Genomic DNA, 12,975 nt, shown 5'->3' with positions numbered 1-12,975 from the left:
GCAGAAAACTTTCCTGTTAACACGATTTGGGGTTACTTATGGCCAGTTTAAACGTTCCCTTTCTTAAACGTGCTGTCAAAATAACCGTTTATATTCTGCTTTGTTACCGAGGATTTACAGGATATCATTTTACAGATTAAAGAAGAAAAAAACATTAATGGGCATGAAACGGTGACGTAAAAACTCTCTTTAATAATTGTGTCGCAGAATTATAAAGACGACTTTTTCTTAACGTGTACTTGAAGCACTATCCTTAATATTACAACTTGTATACTCTTATACGGATAATATGGATCAGGTAATTAAAAATTAATTTTCAAGGACTCTTCCTGTTTTCGTTCCACATGTATCTTAGAAGAGCCAGTTTTTTCATACATTTCTTACCATCTGTGTTTACTATTAGAAATGCAATAATGCGTTTAGATTTATCTAAAATTTTATAGAACAGAACTTTGTTTATTTAGACATTTTATTTCCAATGCATTTTTAAAAAGAGAAACGCAATAAAATCCAGAACTTTGCTCCGGGGATTTACATTCTTGCTATTTTCCTAGAATTTAAGTATTTGGTCTAGACACTTACTAATGATAGTTTATTCTTACATTCTTTTGTTGTTTTAGATTGAAAACTTTTTACAAAGCGTGGCATATAAATAAGTGGACAGACCGATAGACTGTGCCAGTGAATATATGCCTTTGCTTGGTGATGTAAAGCTCTCACACATAAGTGAATTTCAGACTGCATATGAGGTATAAAAACTGACATACTCTTCCTGAAATCAAATAAACAAATTATTTTCGTAGAATAATTGTTCCCTCACCAAAGTATTTTGACCGGTGAACTCTCCCTTCCCAGACAATTTAGAGGATAACTTCCTGCATTCGTCCCATAGAGAAAACTAGTCGTTGTTAATGTAGAATCNAAACTCTTGAAATGTTAAAAGCGGCGTACAAGGACGATGCTATGGGGAAAACTCAAGTGTTTGAGTGGTTTTCCCGTTTCAAAAATGGTGAAATGTCAATTGATGACAAACCTCGTTCTGGTCGTCCTTCCACGGCCCGAACACATGAAAATGTTGACAAAATTCGTGAAATCATCAAGGAAGATCGACGACGGACCATTGAAGAAATTGTGGAGCTGTCGGGAGTGACTTGGAGCTCAGCGGCCAGATTTGTGGCAGTCGGGTGACTGGTTTTTCCATCATGACAATACCCCTGCTCACGCAGACCTGTCTGTACTACAATTCTTGACCAAAAATGGTATGACCCCTGTTCCTCACCCTCTATACTCACCCGACATTGCTCCGTGAGACTTTTTTTTGTTTCCTCGAATGAAAAGAGACATGAAAGGAAAAAAACGACGGAGGCGCTGTCAAGCATCTCAAAAGATGAATTTAGACAATGTTTTGAAAAATGGAAAAAGACTAGACAAGTGTATTAGTGTAAGTGGAGAGTACTTTGAAGGGGATTGAAGGTTTGTGCTTAGAATTTGAATAAATAAGTTTAAAAAATAAGTTCGATTTCTTTTGGGTACCCCCTCGTATGTTGGCAATGAATTATTGAAGCCTAAAGAGTATTGATTTTTCTCGCAAATTTTTTGATATTTAGATATAATTCATAATGAGCTTGATGCAATAACTATGAAAAATGAATTCTATTCTATCTTGTGTGCAATAATTTAAGTCATGGAACCGTAAGATATTTATGACATATAAACATTCGATTTTTTCCTCAAAAGCTAGTGTTAAACGCAACAAAATTAATAATTACCTGTTAAAAAAACTCCGGGGCCTGTAGTCCGCAAGCGAACTATACAGATCGAGCGACCGCCGCTTCTCGGCGAAGTTAGTGCCAACTTTAGCGGATAGAGGGTGTCACATGGTCAGCGAAATTGATCCCCAACGCCGTTAATCACTGTTTTCTATACCGGAGCCGCTATTTCCTTGAAATAGCTCCTCAATTATCCTCACGAGGCTGAGTGGACCCCGTTCCAGACCCAAATACTTCTCAGAAAATCTGGTACCCCGGTAATCGAACCCGGACCTCTGGATCTGTAGCCAGGAACTCCAACCACTAGACCACAGAGGAGGTCAATAATTATCTGCTACCGGTTTCAAACCCTCCTTCATTTTGATTTATGGCACGTCGTGGTGCCATTTCTTCTTGTTTCTCTCCTTTAGTCAAGCGGATAGAAGCTGAAATGTCACTGTGAAGCTTTGGTGTAAATCCCAGAAGACTTCACTGAACACTGGTGCCATCTTTTCTTTCTCGGTGATTCTCCGGTTTTCCTCTACTTATCATCATTGCGCCATTGTTCGTAATCTTCTGTCGTCGTCTCGTGAGGTTTGTGTAGCCCTGACCAGGCAGCGCGTTGAAACATTCTCGGGTTTCCGTTTGGGGCTTTAACTATGATCCGACATTCGGCTGGTTACAGAGTAAGGAAGTTTGTTAAGGAGACATAACTGACAAAATAAGCTGCCCACATGTCTGCGTGTCTGTTATGTGATTAGTCCAGTCTGCATGAATAAGTATGCGAGCTATATAAATCGCCTTGTTTTTAAGACAAAGAAAGACGATTCATTTCAGAACACGCATCACTTTCGTCTCTCAGTCTATGTCACAGACAGGTTAGGCAGAGATGACAGTGAGACGAACTTGCTTATGTTAGCAAACGACGAGACCTCTCGAGACCCACGAGATCCGCGCCAGTGCCGTGTGTGTGAGTGCGAGCAATGATACGTACTTGAATGTTTACGATGTATATAATCTGTTAGAGTTATGTTTCGTGCTTAGGTACTCGGGTTAATTATATGCTGTGCAACAGGATATTCTCTGTGTTCACGCAGAGCAGTAGTGCTGAATAATAGCGACATTATGAGAGTTGAATATTTCATGGCGTCTTTGTTAATGTTATACACCGTGTTAGTTTAATTTTTTAAAAATATAAGTATTATTCCTTGGGACTTACGTGTTATTTATTGTATTCGTGTTACCTTGTGACAATGTGAATATTATATCGAATTTATTGTTTAGGCACAGTGAAATTAGTTACAATTATTTAACGAAGTATAAATTTTTCATAAAATAATTTTTAGAAAAGGCGCGTGAAGAATATCGGCCATTACAGAAGCTGTATTTTAAAACGTAGTGCTGACAGTGATGAACTGAGTGGAAAAAAGTGAGGCTACTGGCAGTATTTTACAAGGTACGTAGCGATTTTTACCTTCCTCAAAGTACTATTAAGATCTTTATATGAAAGAGGTAAAGTTGTCTCATTGTTTAACTAATTAAGCACTACGCCATGAAAACGTATGGAGGAGTGGATGTATAGATCCACGTTTTCTCAGCCCAGGCACTAGTTGGAGGTGAGTAGTCAGCTTCACTCCCCGGCCGCTTTACCCCCGGGAAAGAGCCCCCGGTACTCGTTGTATAGGAGGTTGGGCGAACCCCAGAGGCTGTCTGGACAACATGGGGAAGTAAGAAATTCTTGACCCTACCTGGACTCGAACTCCGACCTCCCAGTCGTCCAGCTAGTAGCCAGTCGCTCTACCGACTCCACTATCCTGAAAGGTTAACAGATTATTGCTATATAAGTATTATGCGGAAGCCAATACATTTATACTGAGTATTGCTGGAAATATATGGTAAGATTACGAAAATGAATGCACAAGAGGAAAATGGAAATGAAAGCTGTATAGTTTAGAAAGTGTTGTAACAAGACTACGGGCACACCACGGGCAATGATTATTTTTCATTTCTCTGCAGCTTTCAGACAGCTTTGTAGCCTAATCAGCATCGTGGTCAGTGGAAGCCAAGGGCCCGTTCCTCTGTGGCTCAGAGGCAAGTACATGAAGGTGGCCGCTCATCTCCATCTTAATGCATGGAGTTACACCTTCGCTCTCCCATACGCCTTGAACGTGTAGTGCTCAATTAATTTTATTTACCTGACATGGATTCTACGTAATTAAGCTAGCCCTTGTGAAACTGGTGATGTGAGGCATTCGGCTCTGTACCTGCTCCATTTAACTTGACTACTGCACTCCTTGTCTCTTCCAACATTGATGTGTCGGATAGGAGCTGGGTATGTTTTACCAAAGTTCCCAGCTAGCTCTGAGCTAGAATCAGTCTTCCTTAATGGGACGATAGGGTTCGTTTCCCGAGTCGGTATTTCAGCAGATTATTATAGCTTGATTACGGAGTCATAACTGCGGATGGTGACAGGAGAGTGTGTTTGTAGGCGGGCATATTTGGGGTTACCAAAGGGAAACTTCGTTCACTTACTTTTGGAGCTGAGCCCTTCTTGAGGGGAAGCCAAATCTGCAGCTACTCAAGAATTTCCCAGAATTTATAGAACTCGAAGGTTCATTACCGTTTTCACAAGAGCCCTCCTTTGGTCCCTATCCTGAGTCAAATCAATCCAAACGATACCATCCCATCCTATTTCTCTAAGATCCATTTCAATTTTTACACTCACTTACGCCTTGGTCTTCCCAGTGGCCTCTTTCCTTCTGGTTTTCCCACCAATATTCTATACGCACTCCTCTTCTCACCCATTCGTACTACATGTCCTGCCTACCTCATCCTCCTTGACTTGATCAGTGTAATTACACTTGGAGAAGAGTACAAGTTATGAGGCTCCTCATTATGCAGTTTTCTCCAAAAATTCGTTCACTAAGATTAATAATGCTGGGAAATTCTTGAGTAGCTGTAGATTTGGCTTTTCCTCAAGAAAACTCCATATCTAAGTGTAAACCTGTACCATCTCTCTTAATCAGAATGAATCTACTGCTGAGGACTCGCTCCATTCTAGTTATCCTGTCTCAAGTCTGTTACAACTTCTGAGACGCACTGCGCTTTCTCACGTGTCCTTCCTTCTGAATATGTCACCGCCTCCAACAGTTCCTCTATTATTGCGTGTTTATTTGTTGCTACGGAAAGTGTCTAGCGCTCCACTGTCCAACGGATATCCTTCCACTATTGAAAGCGTAACCTGGGGAATACGTTCACCGAGCCGTTGCCTAACAGTGGTCATACGCGTTACAATATGAAGAATTGTCTCAACGTCAATTATTAAATACATGCACTATGATAAAATTCATCTTCCCGATCTAATTTATCGTAAACATTTAATTAATTATCTGGATAAATAGCAGTTTGAAAATTCTTGTAGTCTGTAAAGCGCCTGGGTCCCTCTGTATGCATGGGAACTTTATTCAGTTAAGGAAACAGTTCGATCGAGATATTGAATACCGCTGTTAGCCTTGCTGCATGGGTGGGGGGGGGGCTAATGGAACTCATTTTGCTTATTAGACACCCCAATTTCTAAAGTGTCTGAGAACATTCAGAAAGTCGTGTAGCAGCTCAGGCGGAAGAGACAAACGCTCCTCGGTTCGGGTTTGGCAGCTAAGATTCAGTTTGCAAGCGAAATCGACAAACCCAAGGGCTACATACATTACGAATTCTCTTCAGTATCGCCCAATCAATCGTAGACCAACTACCGTGGCAATGAAGCTTATGCACTGTTCGTCGTCCGACAGCAATTCCGGTACTCACTTTGTACTCAGACATTCTGTCAGTTGTGTTACTTTCTGGCATTAATATCACATGTCGGACACACATTTGAGGGACATTTGTTCATGTACGATTCATATGTGGGACAGAGCTATGTAGTAATGTATCAAGGAGATTCATCCACAAATTTCAGTATGTCACAGTTAAAAATATTGTCACGTGTAGGGTCGTACGCGTGACGAAAAATAACGGGTTCTAGCTAGGATGATAGGATTTATTAGCACTTTGGTTACGCTCTCTCTCTTAATTAGGATTAATAGAGCGGTATCGGTGATTTACACAGTTTGCAGTTCACCGTTGCACACGAAATGGGATTCTCAGTTTCCACTAGTCGTCTCCTAGCAACGGATGCCAACACAGAAAATACCATTTCAAATCTCTATGAAATTTTCTTACTATTTCGTCTTCAGTCATTCCGTACTCCATCCTCGTCCTTGTGCTCTCAACTGCTGAAACCTTCTGGCCTATCATTTTCGTGACGGTTTCGTGTCCTTGGCTCACGGCTTCTCAGCTATGACTGACTGCAAACGACCTTCACTGTTCCCTATAAACCTACGGCATGACCCGCCAGAAAGATTCCTGGTACTCATTTTTGTTAGAGGCCGAGTCGACCCCAGGGCTATAGCGCGGCTGGAATGATTAGGTCAGTTGAGAAAATCCACCTCATCGGGACTCGAACCCCCCGCGAACTTCCGGCTTGTAGCACAGTGCCTCAACCAACTACGCTACCGCGTTCCCTAAGAACTGCAGCAATTATATGTAGAAAAGGTATCGTTATTTCTGTTGACAGAGCCATGACTTACGTGAAGTAAGCTTATGCGATCCCTCACTATTAACATTTGAACGCCTGAACAGTATCTGTGAAACTTAGCATGTATATCATGGCAACTGAGCCAATCTCAACGGCCTACTTCATAAATCTCTTCCTTTAGTTTGTGTGTCTGTATGTGTATATTGCTAGGCAACGGCTCAGAAAGGACGTTACCGCTGCAACAAATATACGCGCAAAAATAGAGGAATTGTTGGACGTGTCCTATATATGCTGTCCATGGCGTATCACAGGAAAGTAGGCGATTAGATCTTCTCAGAACTTCTTGTTAATGGAAACTTGACAACTTTCCCGCTAACGATATATGTATTGTCACGTGTAGGGCGGTAAGCGTGAAGAAAATGACGGGTTCTAGTTCGGATGATTGGATTTACTGGCACTTCGGTTACACTCTTTCTCTTAATTACAATCAGTACAGCGCTACCGCTGATTTAAACAATTTACAGTTCATCGTTCCACACGCACTAGGATTCTCAGTTTCCACTAGTCGTATCCTAGCAACGGATCTCAACACAGGAACTTGCACTTCATATCACTTTGAAGTGTTCTTGCTTTTTCTTGTTCAAACACTCTGTACTCCTCTGCCCTAATCCGTACTCGGTTTTCGCAATTCACTAAGGACATGCTCCATTATCGTCCTTGTACTCTCTACAGCTGAACTCTCATGGACTCTCCTTAGCTCAAAGTCAAAGTCACATTGCGACTGACGGTCAGTCAGTTAGTAAGCCTTGGTGTCGAGCCCCATCTGGGGCTCATGACCAGATATTAATTATTACCGTATGACAGTTACGGTCTTGTTTCTGTGGGGCGCCCTCTCTGACGAGAGGACGGGTCTATCTTTTGTATATGCTGCTGGTCCTTGACAGCGCAATCTTTCTTCGGTCCGAGTCCCTTGGGACTCGCGACCATAATTTACTGTCTCAGATTTGATACTTCACTTTTCGTCACCTCCTACGGCTCGCAGGGTCACGGTGGAGGTATTCGACCCCACCTCCACACGGAGTTTCTGCAAGCGGTCTCGTCTTATATAGCCGCGGCACGGACAACGTAGAAAACACAGTTCCAATGTTGCGTAGAGCAGACCACGCAGAAAACATTTCACGTGATAACTATCTCGCCAGTCCATTGGCGTGCTGATTGTTGCCTAGCAACTAGCTATAAACATTTGACCTATTGCGTGCTCGTATCGCGGTGTGTTCTTCGAGCCGTTGTCTGGCAATGCGTTGACGTGTCACAATACAATAAACTGATAATATAGCTGTGGAATTTGGAGAGCTCAGTCGGTATAGCGACCGGCTATGGCCTGGAAGGCTGTGACAAGATTTTTCTCCTCTATGCAGTGCCCAGACTGGCTCTGGGGCCTATCAAGTCTCATTTGCAATGAGTTCCGGTGGCGATTTTCCACTGGTAAAGTTTCAGGGGCGTGAAGCTGGCCACTTACCTCAATATAGTGCCTAGGTCAAGGATGATGAAGCTATACCTCCACTTCCCCATATATCTTCATGGCATAGTACTTAATTAACTAAGCTCAGGCACGACTTAACTTATTAATACAATTGCAAATAAATTGAGATAAATGTTCTTTTAATTGTAATACGGGTAAGTTCTATTTGTAATATGTTTAAGGCCTTTGTTCGTCAATTGCACAAATTTTATGAGTCTCAGCGGACCGAGTAGACCCAAGTACCGTCGGTCTCTTTTCTTCTGAGACGCACAAAATATTTTCGGGAAGTTATCAGACGTTCAACTGTAGCTTACCCCTCCAGTCGTCAATAGACATTCTTTATACAGGCATATTCACGCCCATCATAAGAAATAAACCAAATGGGGTATATAATTTTGAAACATAGTGTTCTATGCTGGATGTGAAGACTTGTGAGGACTGTTATTGGCAGTCCTATCGATCGACCATATTGTAATTACATGGCGTTCTGAGTGCACTTGTTAACTTACATTACAAAAAAGAGAGGTAAATTTGTAAGCTGGCATGTATTTGACAGTACAGAGGTTTGAGTCTGAATAATTTTCTTCTTAGCAATGGATTTGGTATACAGTTCCGTTTAATTACAACATGCAGAGTAAGGTTCCGACGGAGGTACAATATCCTGCAGACCATAACAGCTATTAGGATATTTCACAGATGCATTTTTGGATTAAGAGGGGATTGAACTGGGGTAAGTTTGCTACCATTCAGTCCAGAACCTTTTGTCTTCTTATCTGCTGTCTAAAAACATAAAAATTAGAATATACAAAACTATAATTTTGCCTGTGGTTCTGTATGGGTGTGAAAATTGGTCTCTGACATTAAGGGAGGAACACAGACTGAGGGTGTTTGAGAACAGGGAGTTGAGGAGAATATTTGGACCGAAGAGGGATGAAGTGACAGGAGGTTGGAGAAAACTGCATAATGAGGAGCTTCATAACTTGTACTCTTCTTCAAGTATAATTAGAATGATCAAGTCAAGGTGAATGAGGTGGGCAGGGCATGTAGCACTAATGGGGGAGAAGAGGAATGCATATAGGGTATTGGTTGGAAAGCCAGAAGGAAAGAGACCACTGGGAAGACCAAGGCGTAGGTGGGTGGACAATATTAAAATGGATCTTAGAGAGATAGGATGAGATAGTATGGATTGGATTGATCTGACTTAGGATAGGGACCAGTGGAGGGCTCTTGCGATCACAGTAATGAACCTTCGGGTTCCATAAAATGCTGAGAAATTCTTGAGTAGCTGCAGAATTGACAGCTCCTCCAGATGGGCTCAGCACCATAAGTAAGTAAGTAAGTAAGTAAGTAATTATCGCATGCGCCCATCGTTTTACGCGATTTCGAATCACTCTAATCGCTAGCAGAAAAAATATTTATTGACAACAACCAAAGCCTCATAAAATGTCTCTTGTACTTTACAATTTGACCAAAATCGAAGGTTGCTTGTAATGGAGGCTGGTATTCCGTGACAGTTATTTGTCCTTGTTTTATTAAATTTGGCTAATCTAATTTAATGATGTAGTATGTATTAGTAGGCCTAAGTAAGCCATATCTGCTATAAGAATAATTATACCTACAATGATTTAATGAACCATGTTGGTGTATCAGGAGTCGTGTTTCAACCTCACACCACAGCATGTACACCTGTCAATCATGTGATCACATTTCGCAAGTTATGCTGAGGCAAAGGAAAGGAGTTCCATTGGCAGCTGGGGTGACGCTGCTCGGGGCTTCCCGAACTCTGCCTGCTGCTGCTGCATTTTCCCACAATCCCTTTCGGGCTGTATCAAGACGCCAGAGCACTTGCGCTTGGCGAAGACTATCACGTGATTATCGTCACCAGTAGTGACTTGCTTGAAGTAAGGTTGTGGATAATTGCAAAGTCTAAAAAACAATTTTAAACACTGTGATGGGAAAACCAAATGAAATATATTTTGAGAGTCCTAACAGTCCTTTTATTAAATGTTCACGTTACTTGAAATTGGCTTGTTCTACGTTGTTTCCAATTATATTTCACTGGGATATATAAATGTAAAATATAATATACATATACTGTAGATGATTTACTAATTTGCAAAATGTGTTCCAATTAATTCAGCTTGATACATATGTGGACACATGACCTGCACAATATGCAGCCCATAATTTCGTTAGCAAACTGTAATAATCCAACACGAAAGTGAAGCTCCAATGTATACACCGCAAAAACGGTGAAGCCATGGTTAACAAATCTGACGCAGCCGTGAAAATTAGCCTAATTAACGTCATTATCGACATTTGGAACACCTGCTGATTTTTATAGTACCACTGATTACTCCTTATAACATCAGAAGCATCCCGACCTATTACAGATCCATGTCAAGACAATAGAGAACATGAAAATTTTTATAACATAAACATCCGTCTGCGAAGTTAAGTATGTAGTTAATATACTTCAATTGTTCAACTGAATTTCAGAACATCTTCAACATAATATCAACATTGTGGCGTATAGACCCGTTGCTAAGCAGTGAATCTGAAAACATGGCCGTTGCTAGTTAATGTCCGCAACATACACGGACGCAACAAGAGAAGTACTGCGTTTTCTATGCGGGCCGCGCCTGTACAGCAATAAGGGGATGTTTTTCTGCGTGGTCCGTGCTGAGCCTATATAGGAAACAGTGAAACTGTTCGACGGGATTTTCGACAGGAAGACGAGGCACTAACTTCGCTGATAAGCGGCGGTCGCTCGGTCGGTATAGTTCGCTTGCGGACTACAGACCACAGAGTTAGTTAGATGTCGTTCAAGGCAGTTTAAAGTCGAAGACTTCATGTGATATCATTGTTTGTAGGTTCGAAGTGTTATAGTTACAGTAAGACTGTTTTACCACTAATTGAGTTGTTAATAAACCAATTACCGATCCGAATCCCGTCTCTAGGCACTAATGCACATGACAGTATTACGAAATTAATTTTTAATTACTCGTATTTCCAGGACTGAATTAACCGTTTCTTTTAGGGTGTTGCTAGTATTGGGGTAAAATAATTTTTAATTTTTTGTGGCTACCCAACTGCATTGCAGAGTGTACTTATATCTACGAGTATATCAAGTCATCCGATGTGTGAACGTTGTATAAAGAAGCTATAGATAGTAAAGTAAAGTAAAGTAAAGTAAAGTAAAGTAAAGTAGAATAAAGCTATCCCTGTAACAGGTCGTGAAGGCCCATAGGGTTGTGAGAGGTTGAGGCTCCCACATTTTCTATAAAATCGGCTCATAGATGGCGATAAGGTTGTTAGCCTTACGCGCCGGCCGCCCTTTACCCCCAAGAATATTCCTGGTACTCATTTCTGTTAGAGGCTGAGTCGACCCCAGGGCCATAGTGCGGCTGGAAGGATTAGGTTAATTGAAAAAAATCCAGCTCATCGGGATTTGATCCCGCGACCTTCCGGCTTGTAGCATAGTGCCTCAACCAACTACGCTACCGGGTGCCCCCCATATATATATATTTATCAATTCTTGTCGAGACTGCTTAGGGAACTGGCGTGTGGTGTTTACTCTTCCTTGACTAACTAAATCCATGGTCATTTTTGAGAAGCTGGTAACCGGATGGGTAACATTTTCTCTGCTATCTATCGAATTTGTAGTGTTTCTTTTTTCTTGCCACTTTAAATAATACATAGTTGGACCGTATCCAGAGTCATTTGAATCCAATTCCCATCTTCATACCAAATTATATTAATCAGCATAAAATCATCCCTCCAACACCCACGTTTCTCAAGTTTCAGGTTTCCGTACTAAAATTCTTATGTAATTTAACANAAATCCCAGAAGACTGCTTTCTTCATACGCTAACACTGTTCAGCTTTTCGCTTGAACACGTTCTGATTGAAATATCTAGTACTTCTTTTGGCTTATTTTGGACTTCACCCATTGTCCGGTGTATAAAAGACAAAAAACCACGACGTTTCGGAGAGTGGATCTGTCTCCGTCTTCAGGTGGATAGGGAAGGTTTAACCTACTCAGTTGGGCCCCTTAGAAAGAGCTAGACTCCAGTCTAGGTTTCAAGTTATAGCAATTGAATGAAGATGCTGTAAATTACATCGAAAGAGACATTGTCTTGCTTGAAGTACTCTTTATCACACTTCTCCCCCCCCCAAAAAAAAATTAAGTATGAAATGCCGATATCGTTTTTATTTATGTGTACCCTCATCTTCTTAATAATTTAAGCAGGTAACCAATTTCCACGAAACTTGATATGAACGTTATGACATTGGATGCCACCTCAAAGTTGCATTCTTAATGGATTTAATAATGATACGATGGATTTGCGAACTTATGAGGTGAGAGCACCACTTGGATTATATTCCTGGAATGGTGTGTGATAACAGACCTTGGAATTTTGTTTTATTTACATAATATTAGCAATCAGAATTACATTTGATTCTATAAGCTAATTTGCTGTAGTATTCTTCGTGACGTGGAGAGGGCTTATCCAGAGATAAGTCCTCGTTAACCCTCTCTCAAGTCGGCTGGCTAATTCCTGTTTAGTCTCCGTCCATTGTGTGGTACCAGTAACGGCTGCATTAGTACGTTCTCATGTCCTGTTTTGTTCAGGTATCTGTGCTTTTCCCTTTTATGACTTCCTTCACTAGCGGCACTTTCAGGTCTTCATGGAGTGTTATATTGGAAACATACCATGGGGCATTAGTAATCATACGTAGTATCTTTGACTGACATCTTTGGATTATGGAAATATTGGTTTTGCTAGCACATCCCCATATTTCCACTCCACATACCCAAATTGATCTTGGAAATGCATACAACTTTTGCTTAGATAACAATTAGTAGAATTTAAATGCATAACACAAAGGACTTTGCAGTTTCCTTAGCCTTTCTGTTTTATGACAAGTCATGAACCATTAAAATTATGCATATGAATATTAGTTCGGAGACATAGAATAAATATAAAATATGAACTTTTTTTTATAAATCAACAAATAAATATGGTTACTATAAAAAATTTGCGGTTATATCTTAAAATTTTAACGAATAAAAAAATCTGTACATTCGAGTAAGTGATGGTTTTTAAAAGAAAAACAGATAACATATC

At 40.8% G+C, this 12,975-nt stretch overlaps 1 protein-coding gene across 3 annotated transcripts in view; it reads left to right on the top strand.

Moving 5' to 3' along the window:
- The first annotated feature begins 2,717 nt into the window (after positions 1–2,717).
- Positions 2,718–12,975, top strand: part of LOC111864098 (Down syndrome cell adhesion molecule-like protein Dscam2) — a 368,724-nt gene continuing 358,466 nt past the window's right edge. For all 3 annotated transcript variants that reach the window (XM_033751326.1, XM_023851121.2, XM_033751328.1), the window contains exon 1: positions 2,718–3,204. The gene's annotated coding sequence lies outside the window, so the exon portion shown is untranslated. The remainder of the gene's footprint in view (positions 3,205–12,975) is intronic.

Source organism: Cryptotermes secundus, unplaced genomic scaffold (genome assembly GCF_002891405.2).
Source record: "Cryptotermes secundus unplaced genomic scaffold, Csec_1.0 scaffold708, whole genome shotgun sequence".
Classification (NCBI taxonomy): Eukaryota; Metazoa; Arthropoda; class Insecta; order Blattodea; family Kalotermitidae; genus Cryptotermes; species Cryptotermes secundus.
This window is presented reverse-complemented; position numbering and strand designations above follow the sequence as displayed.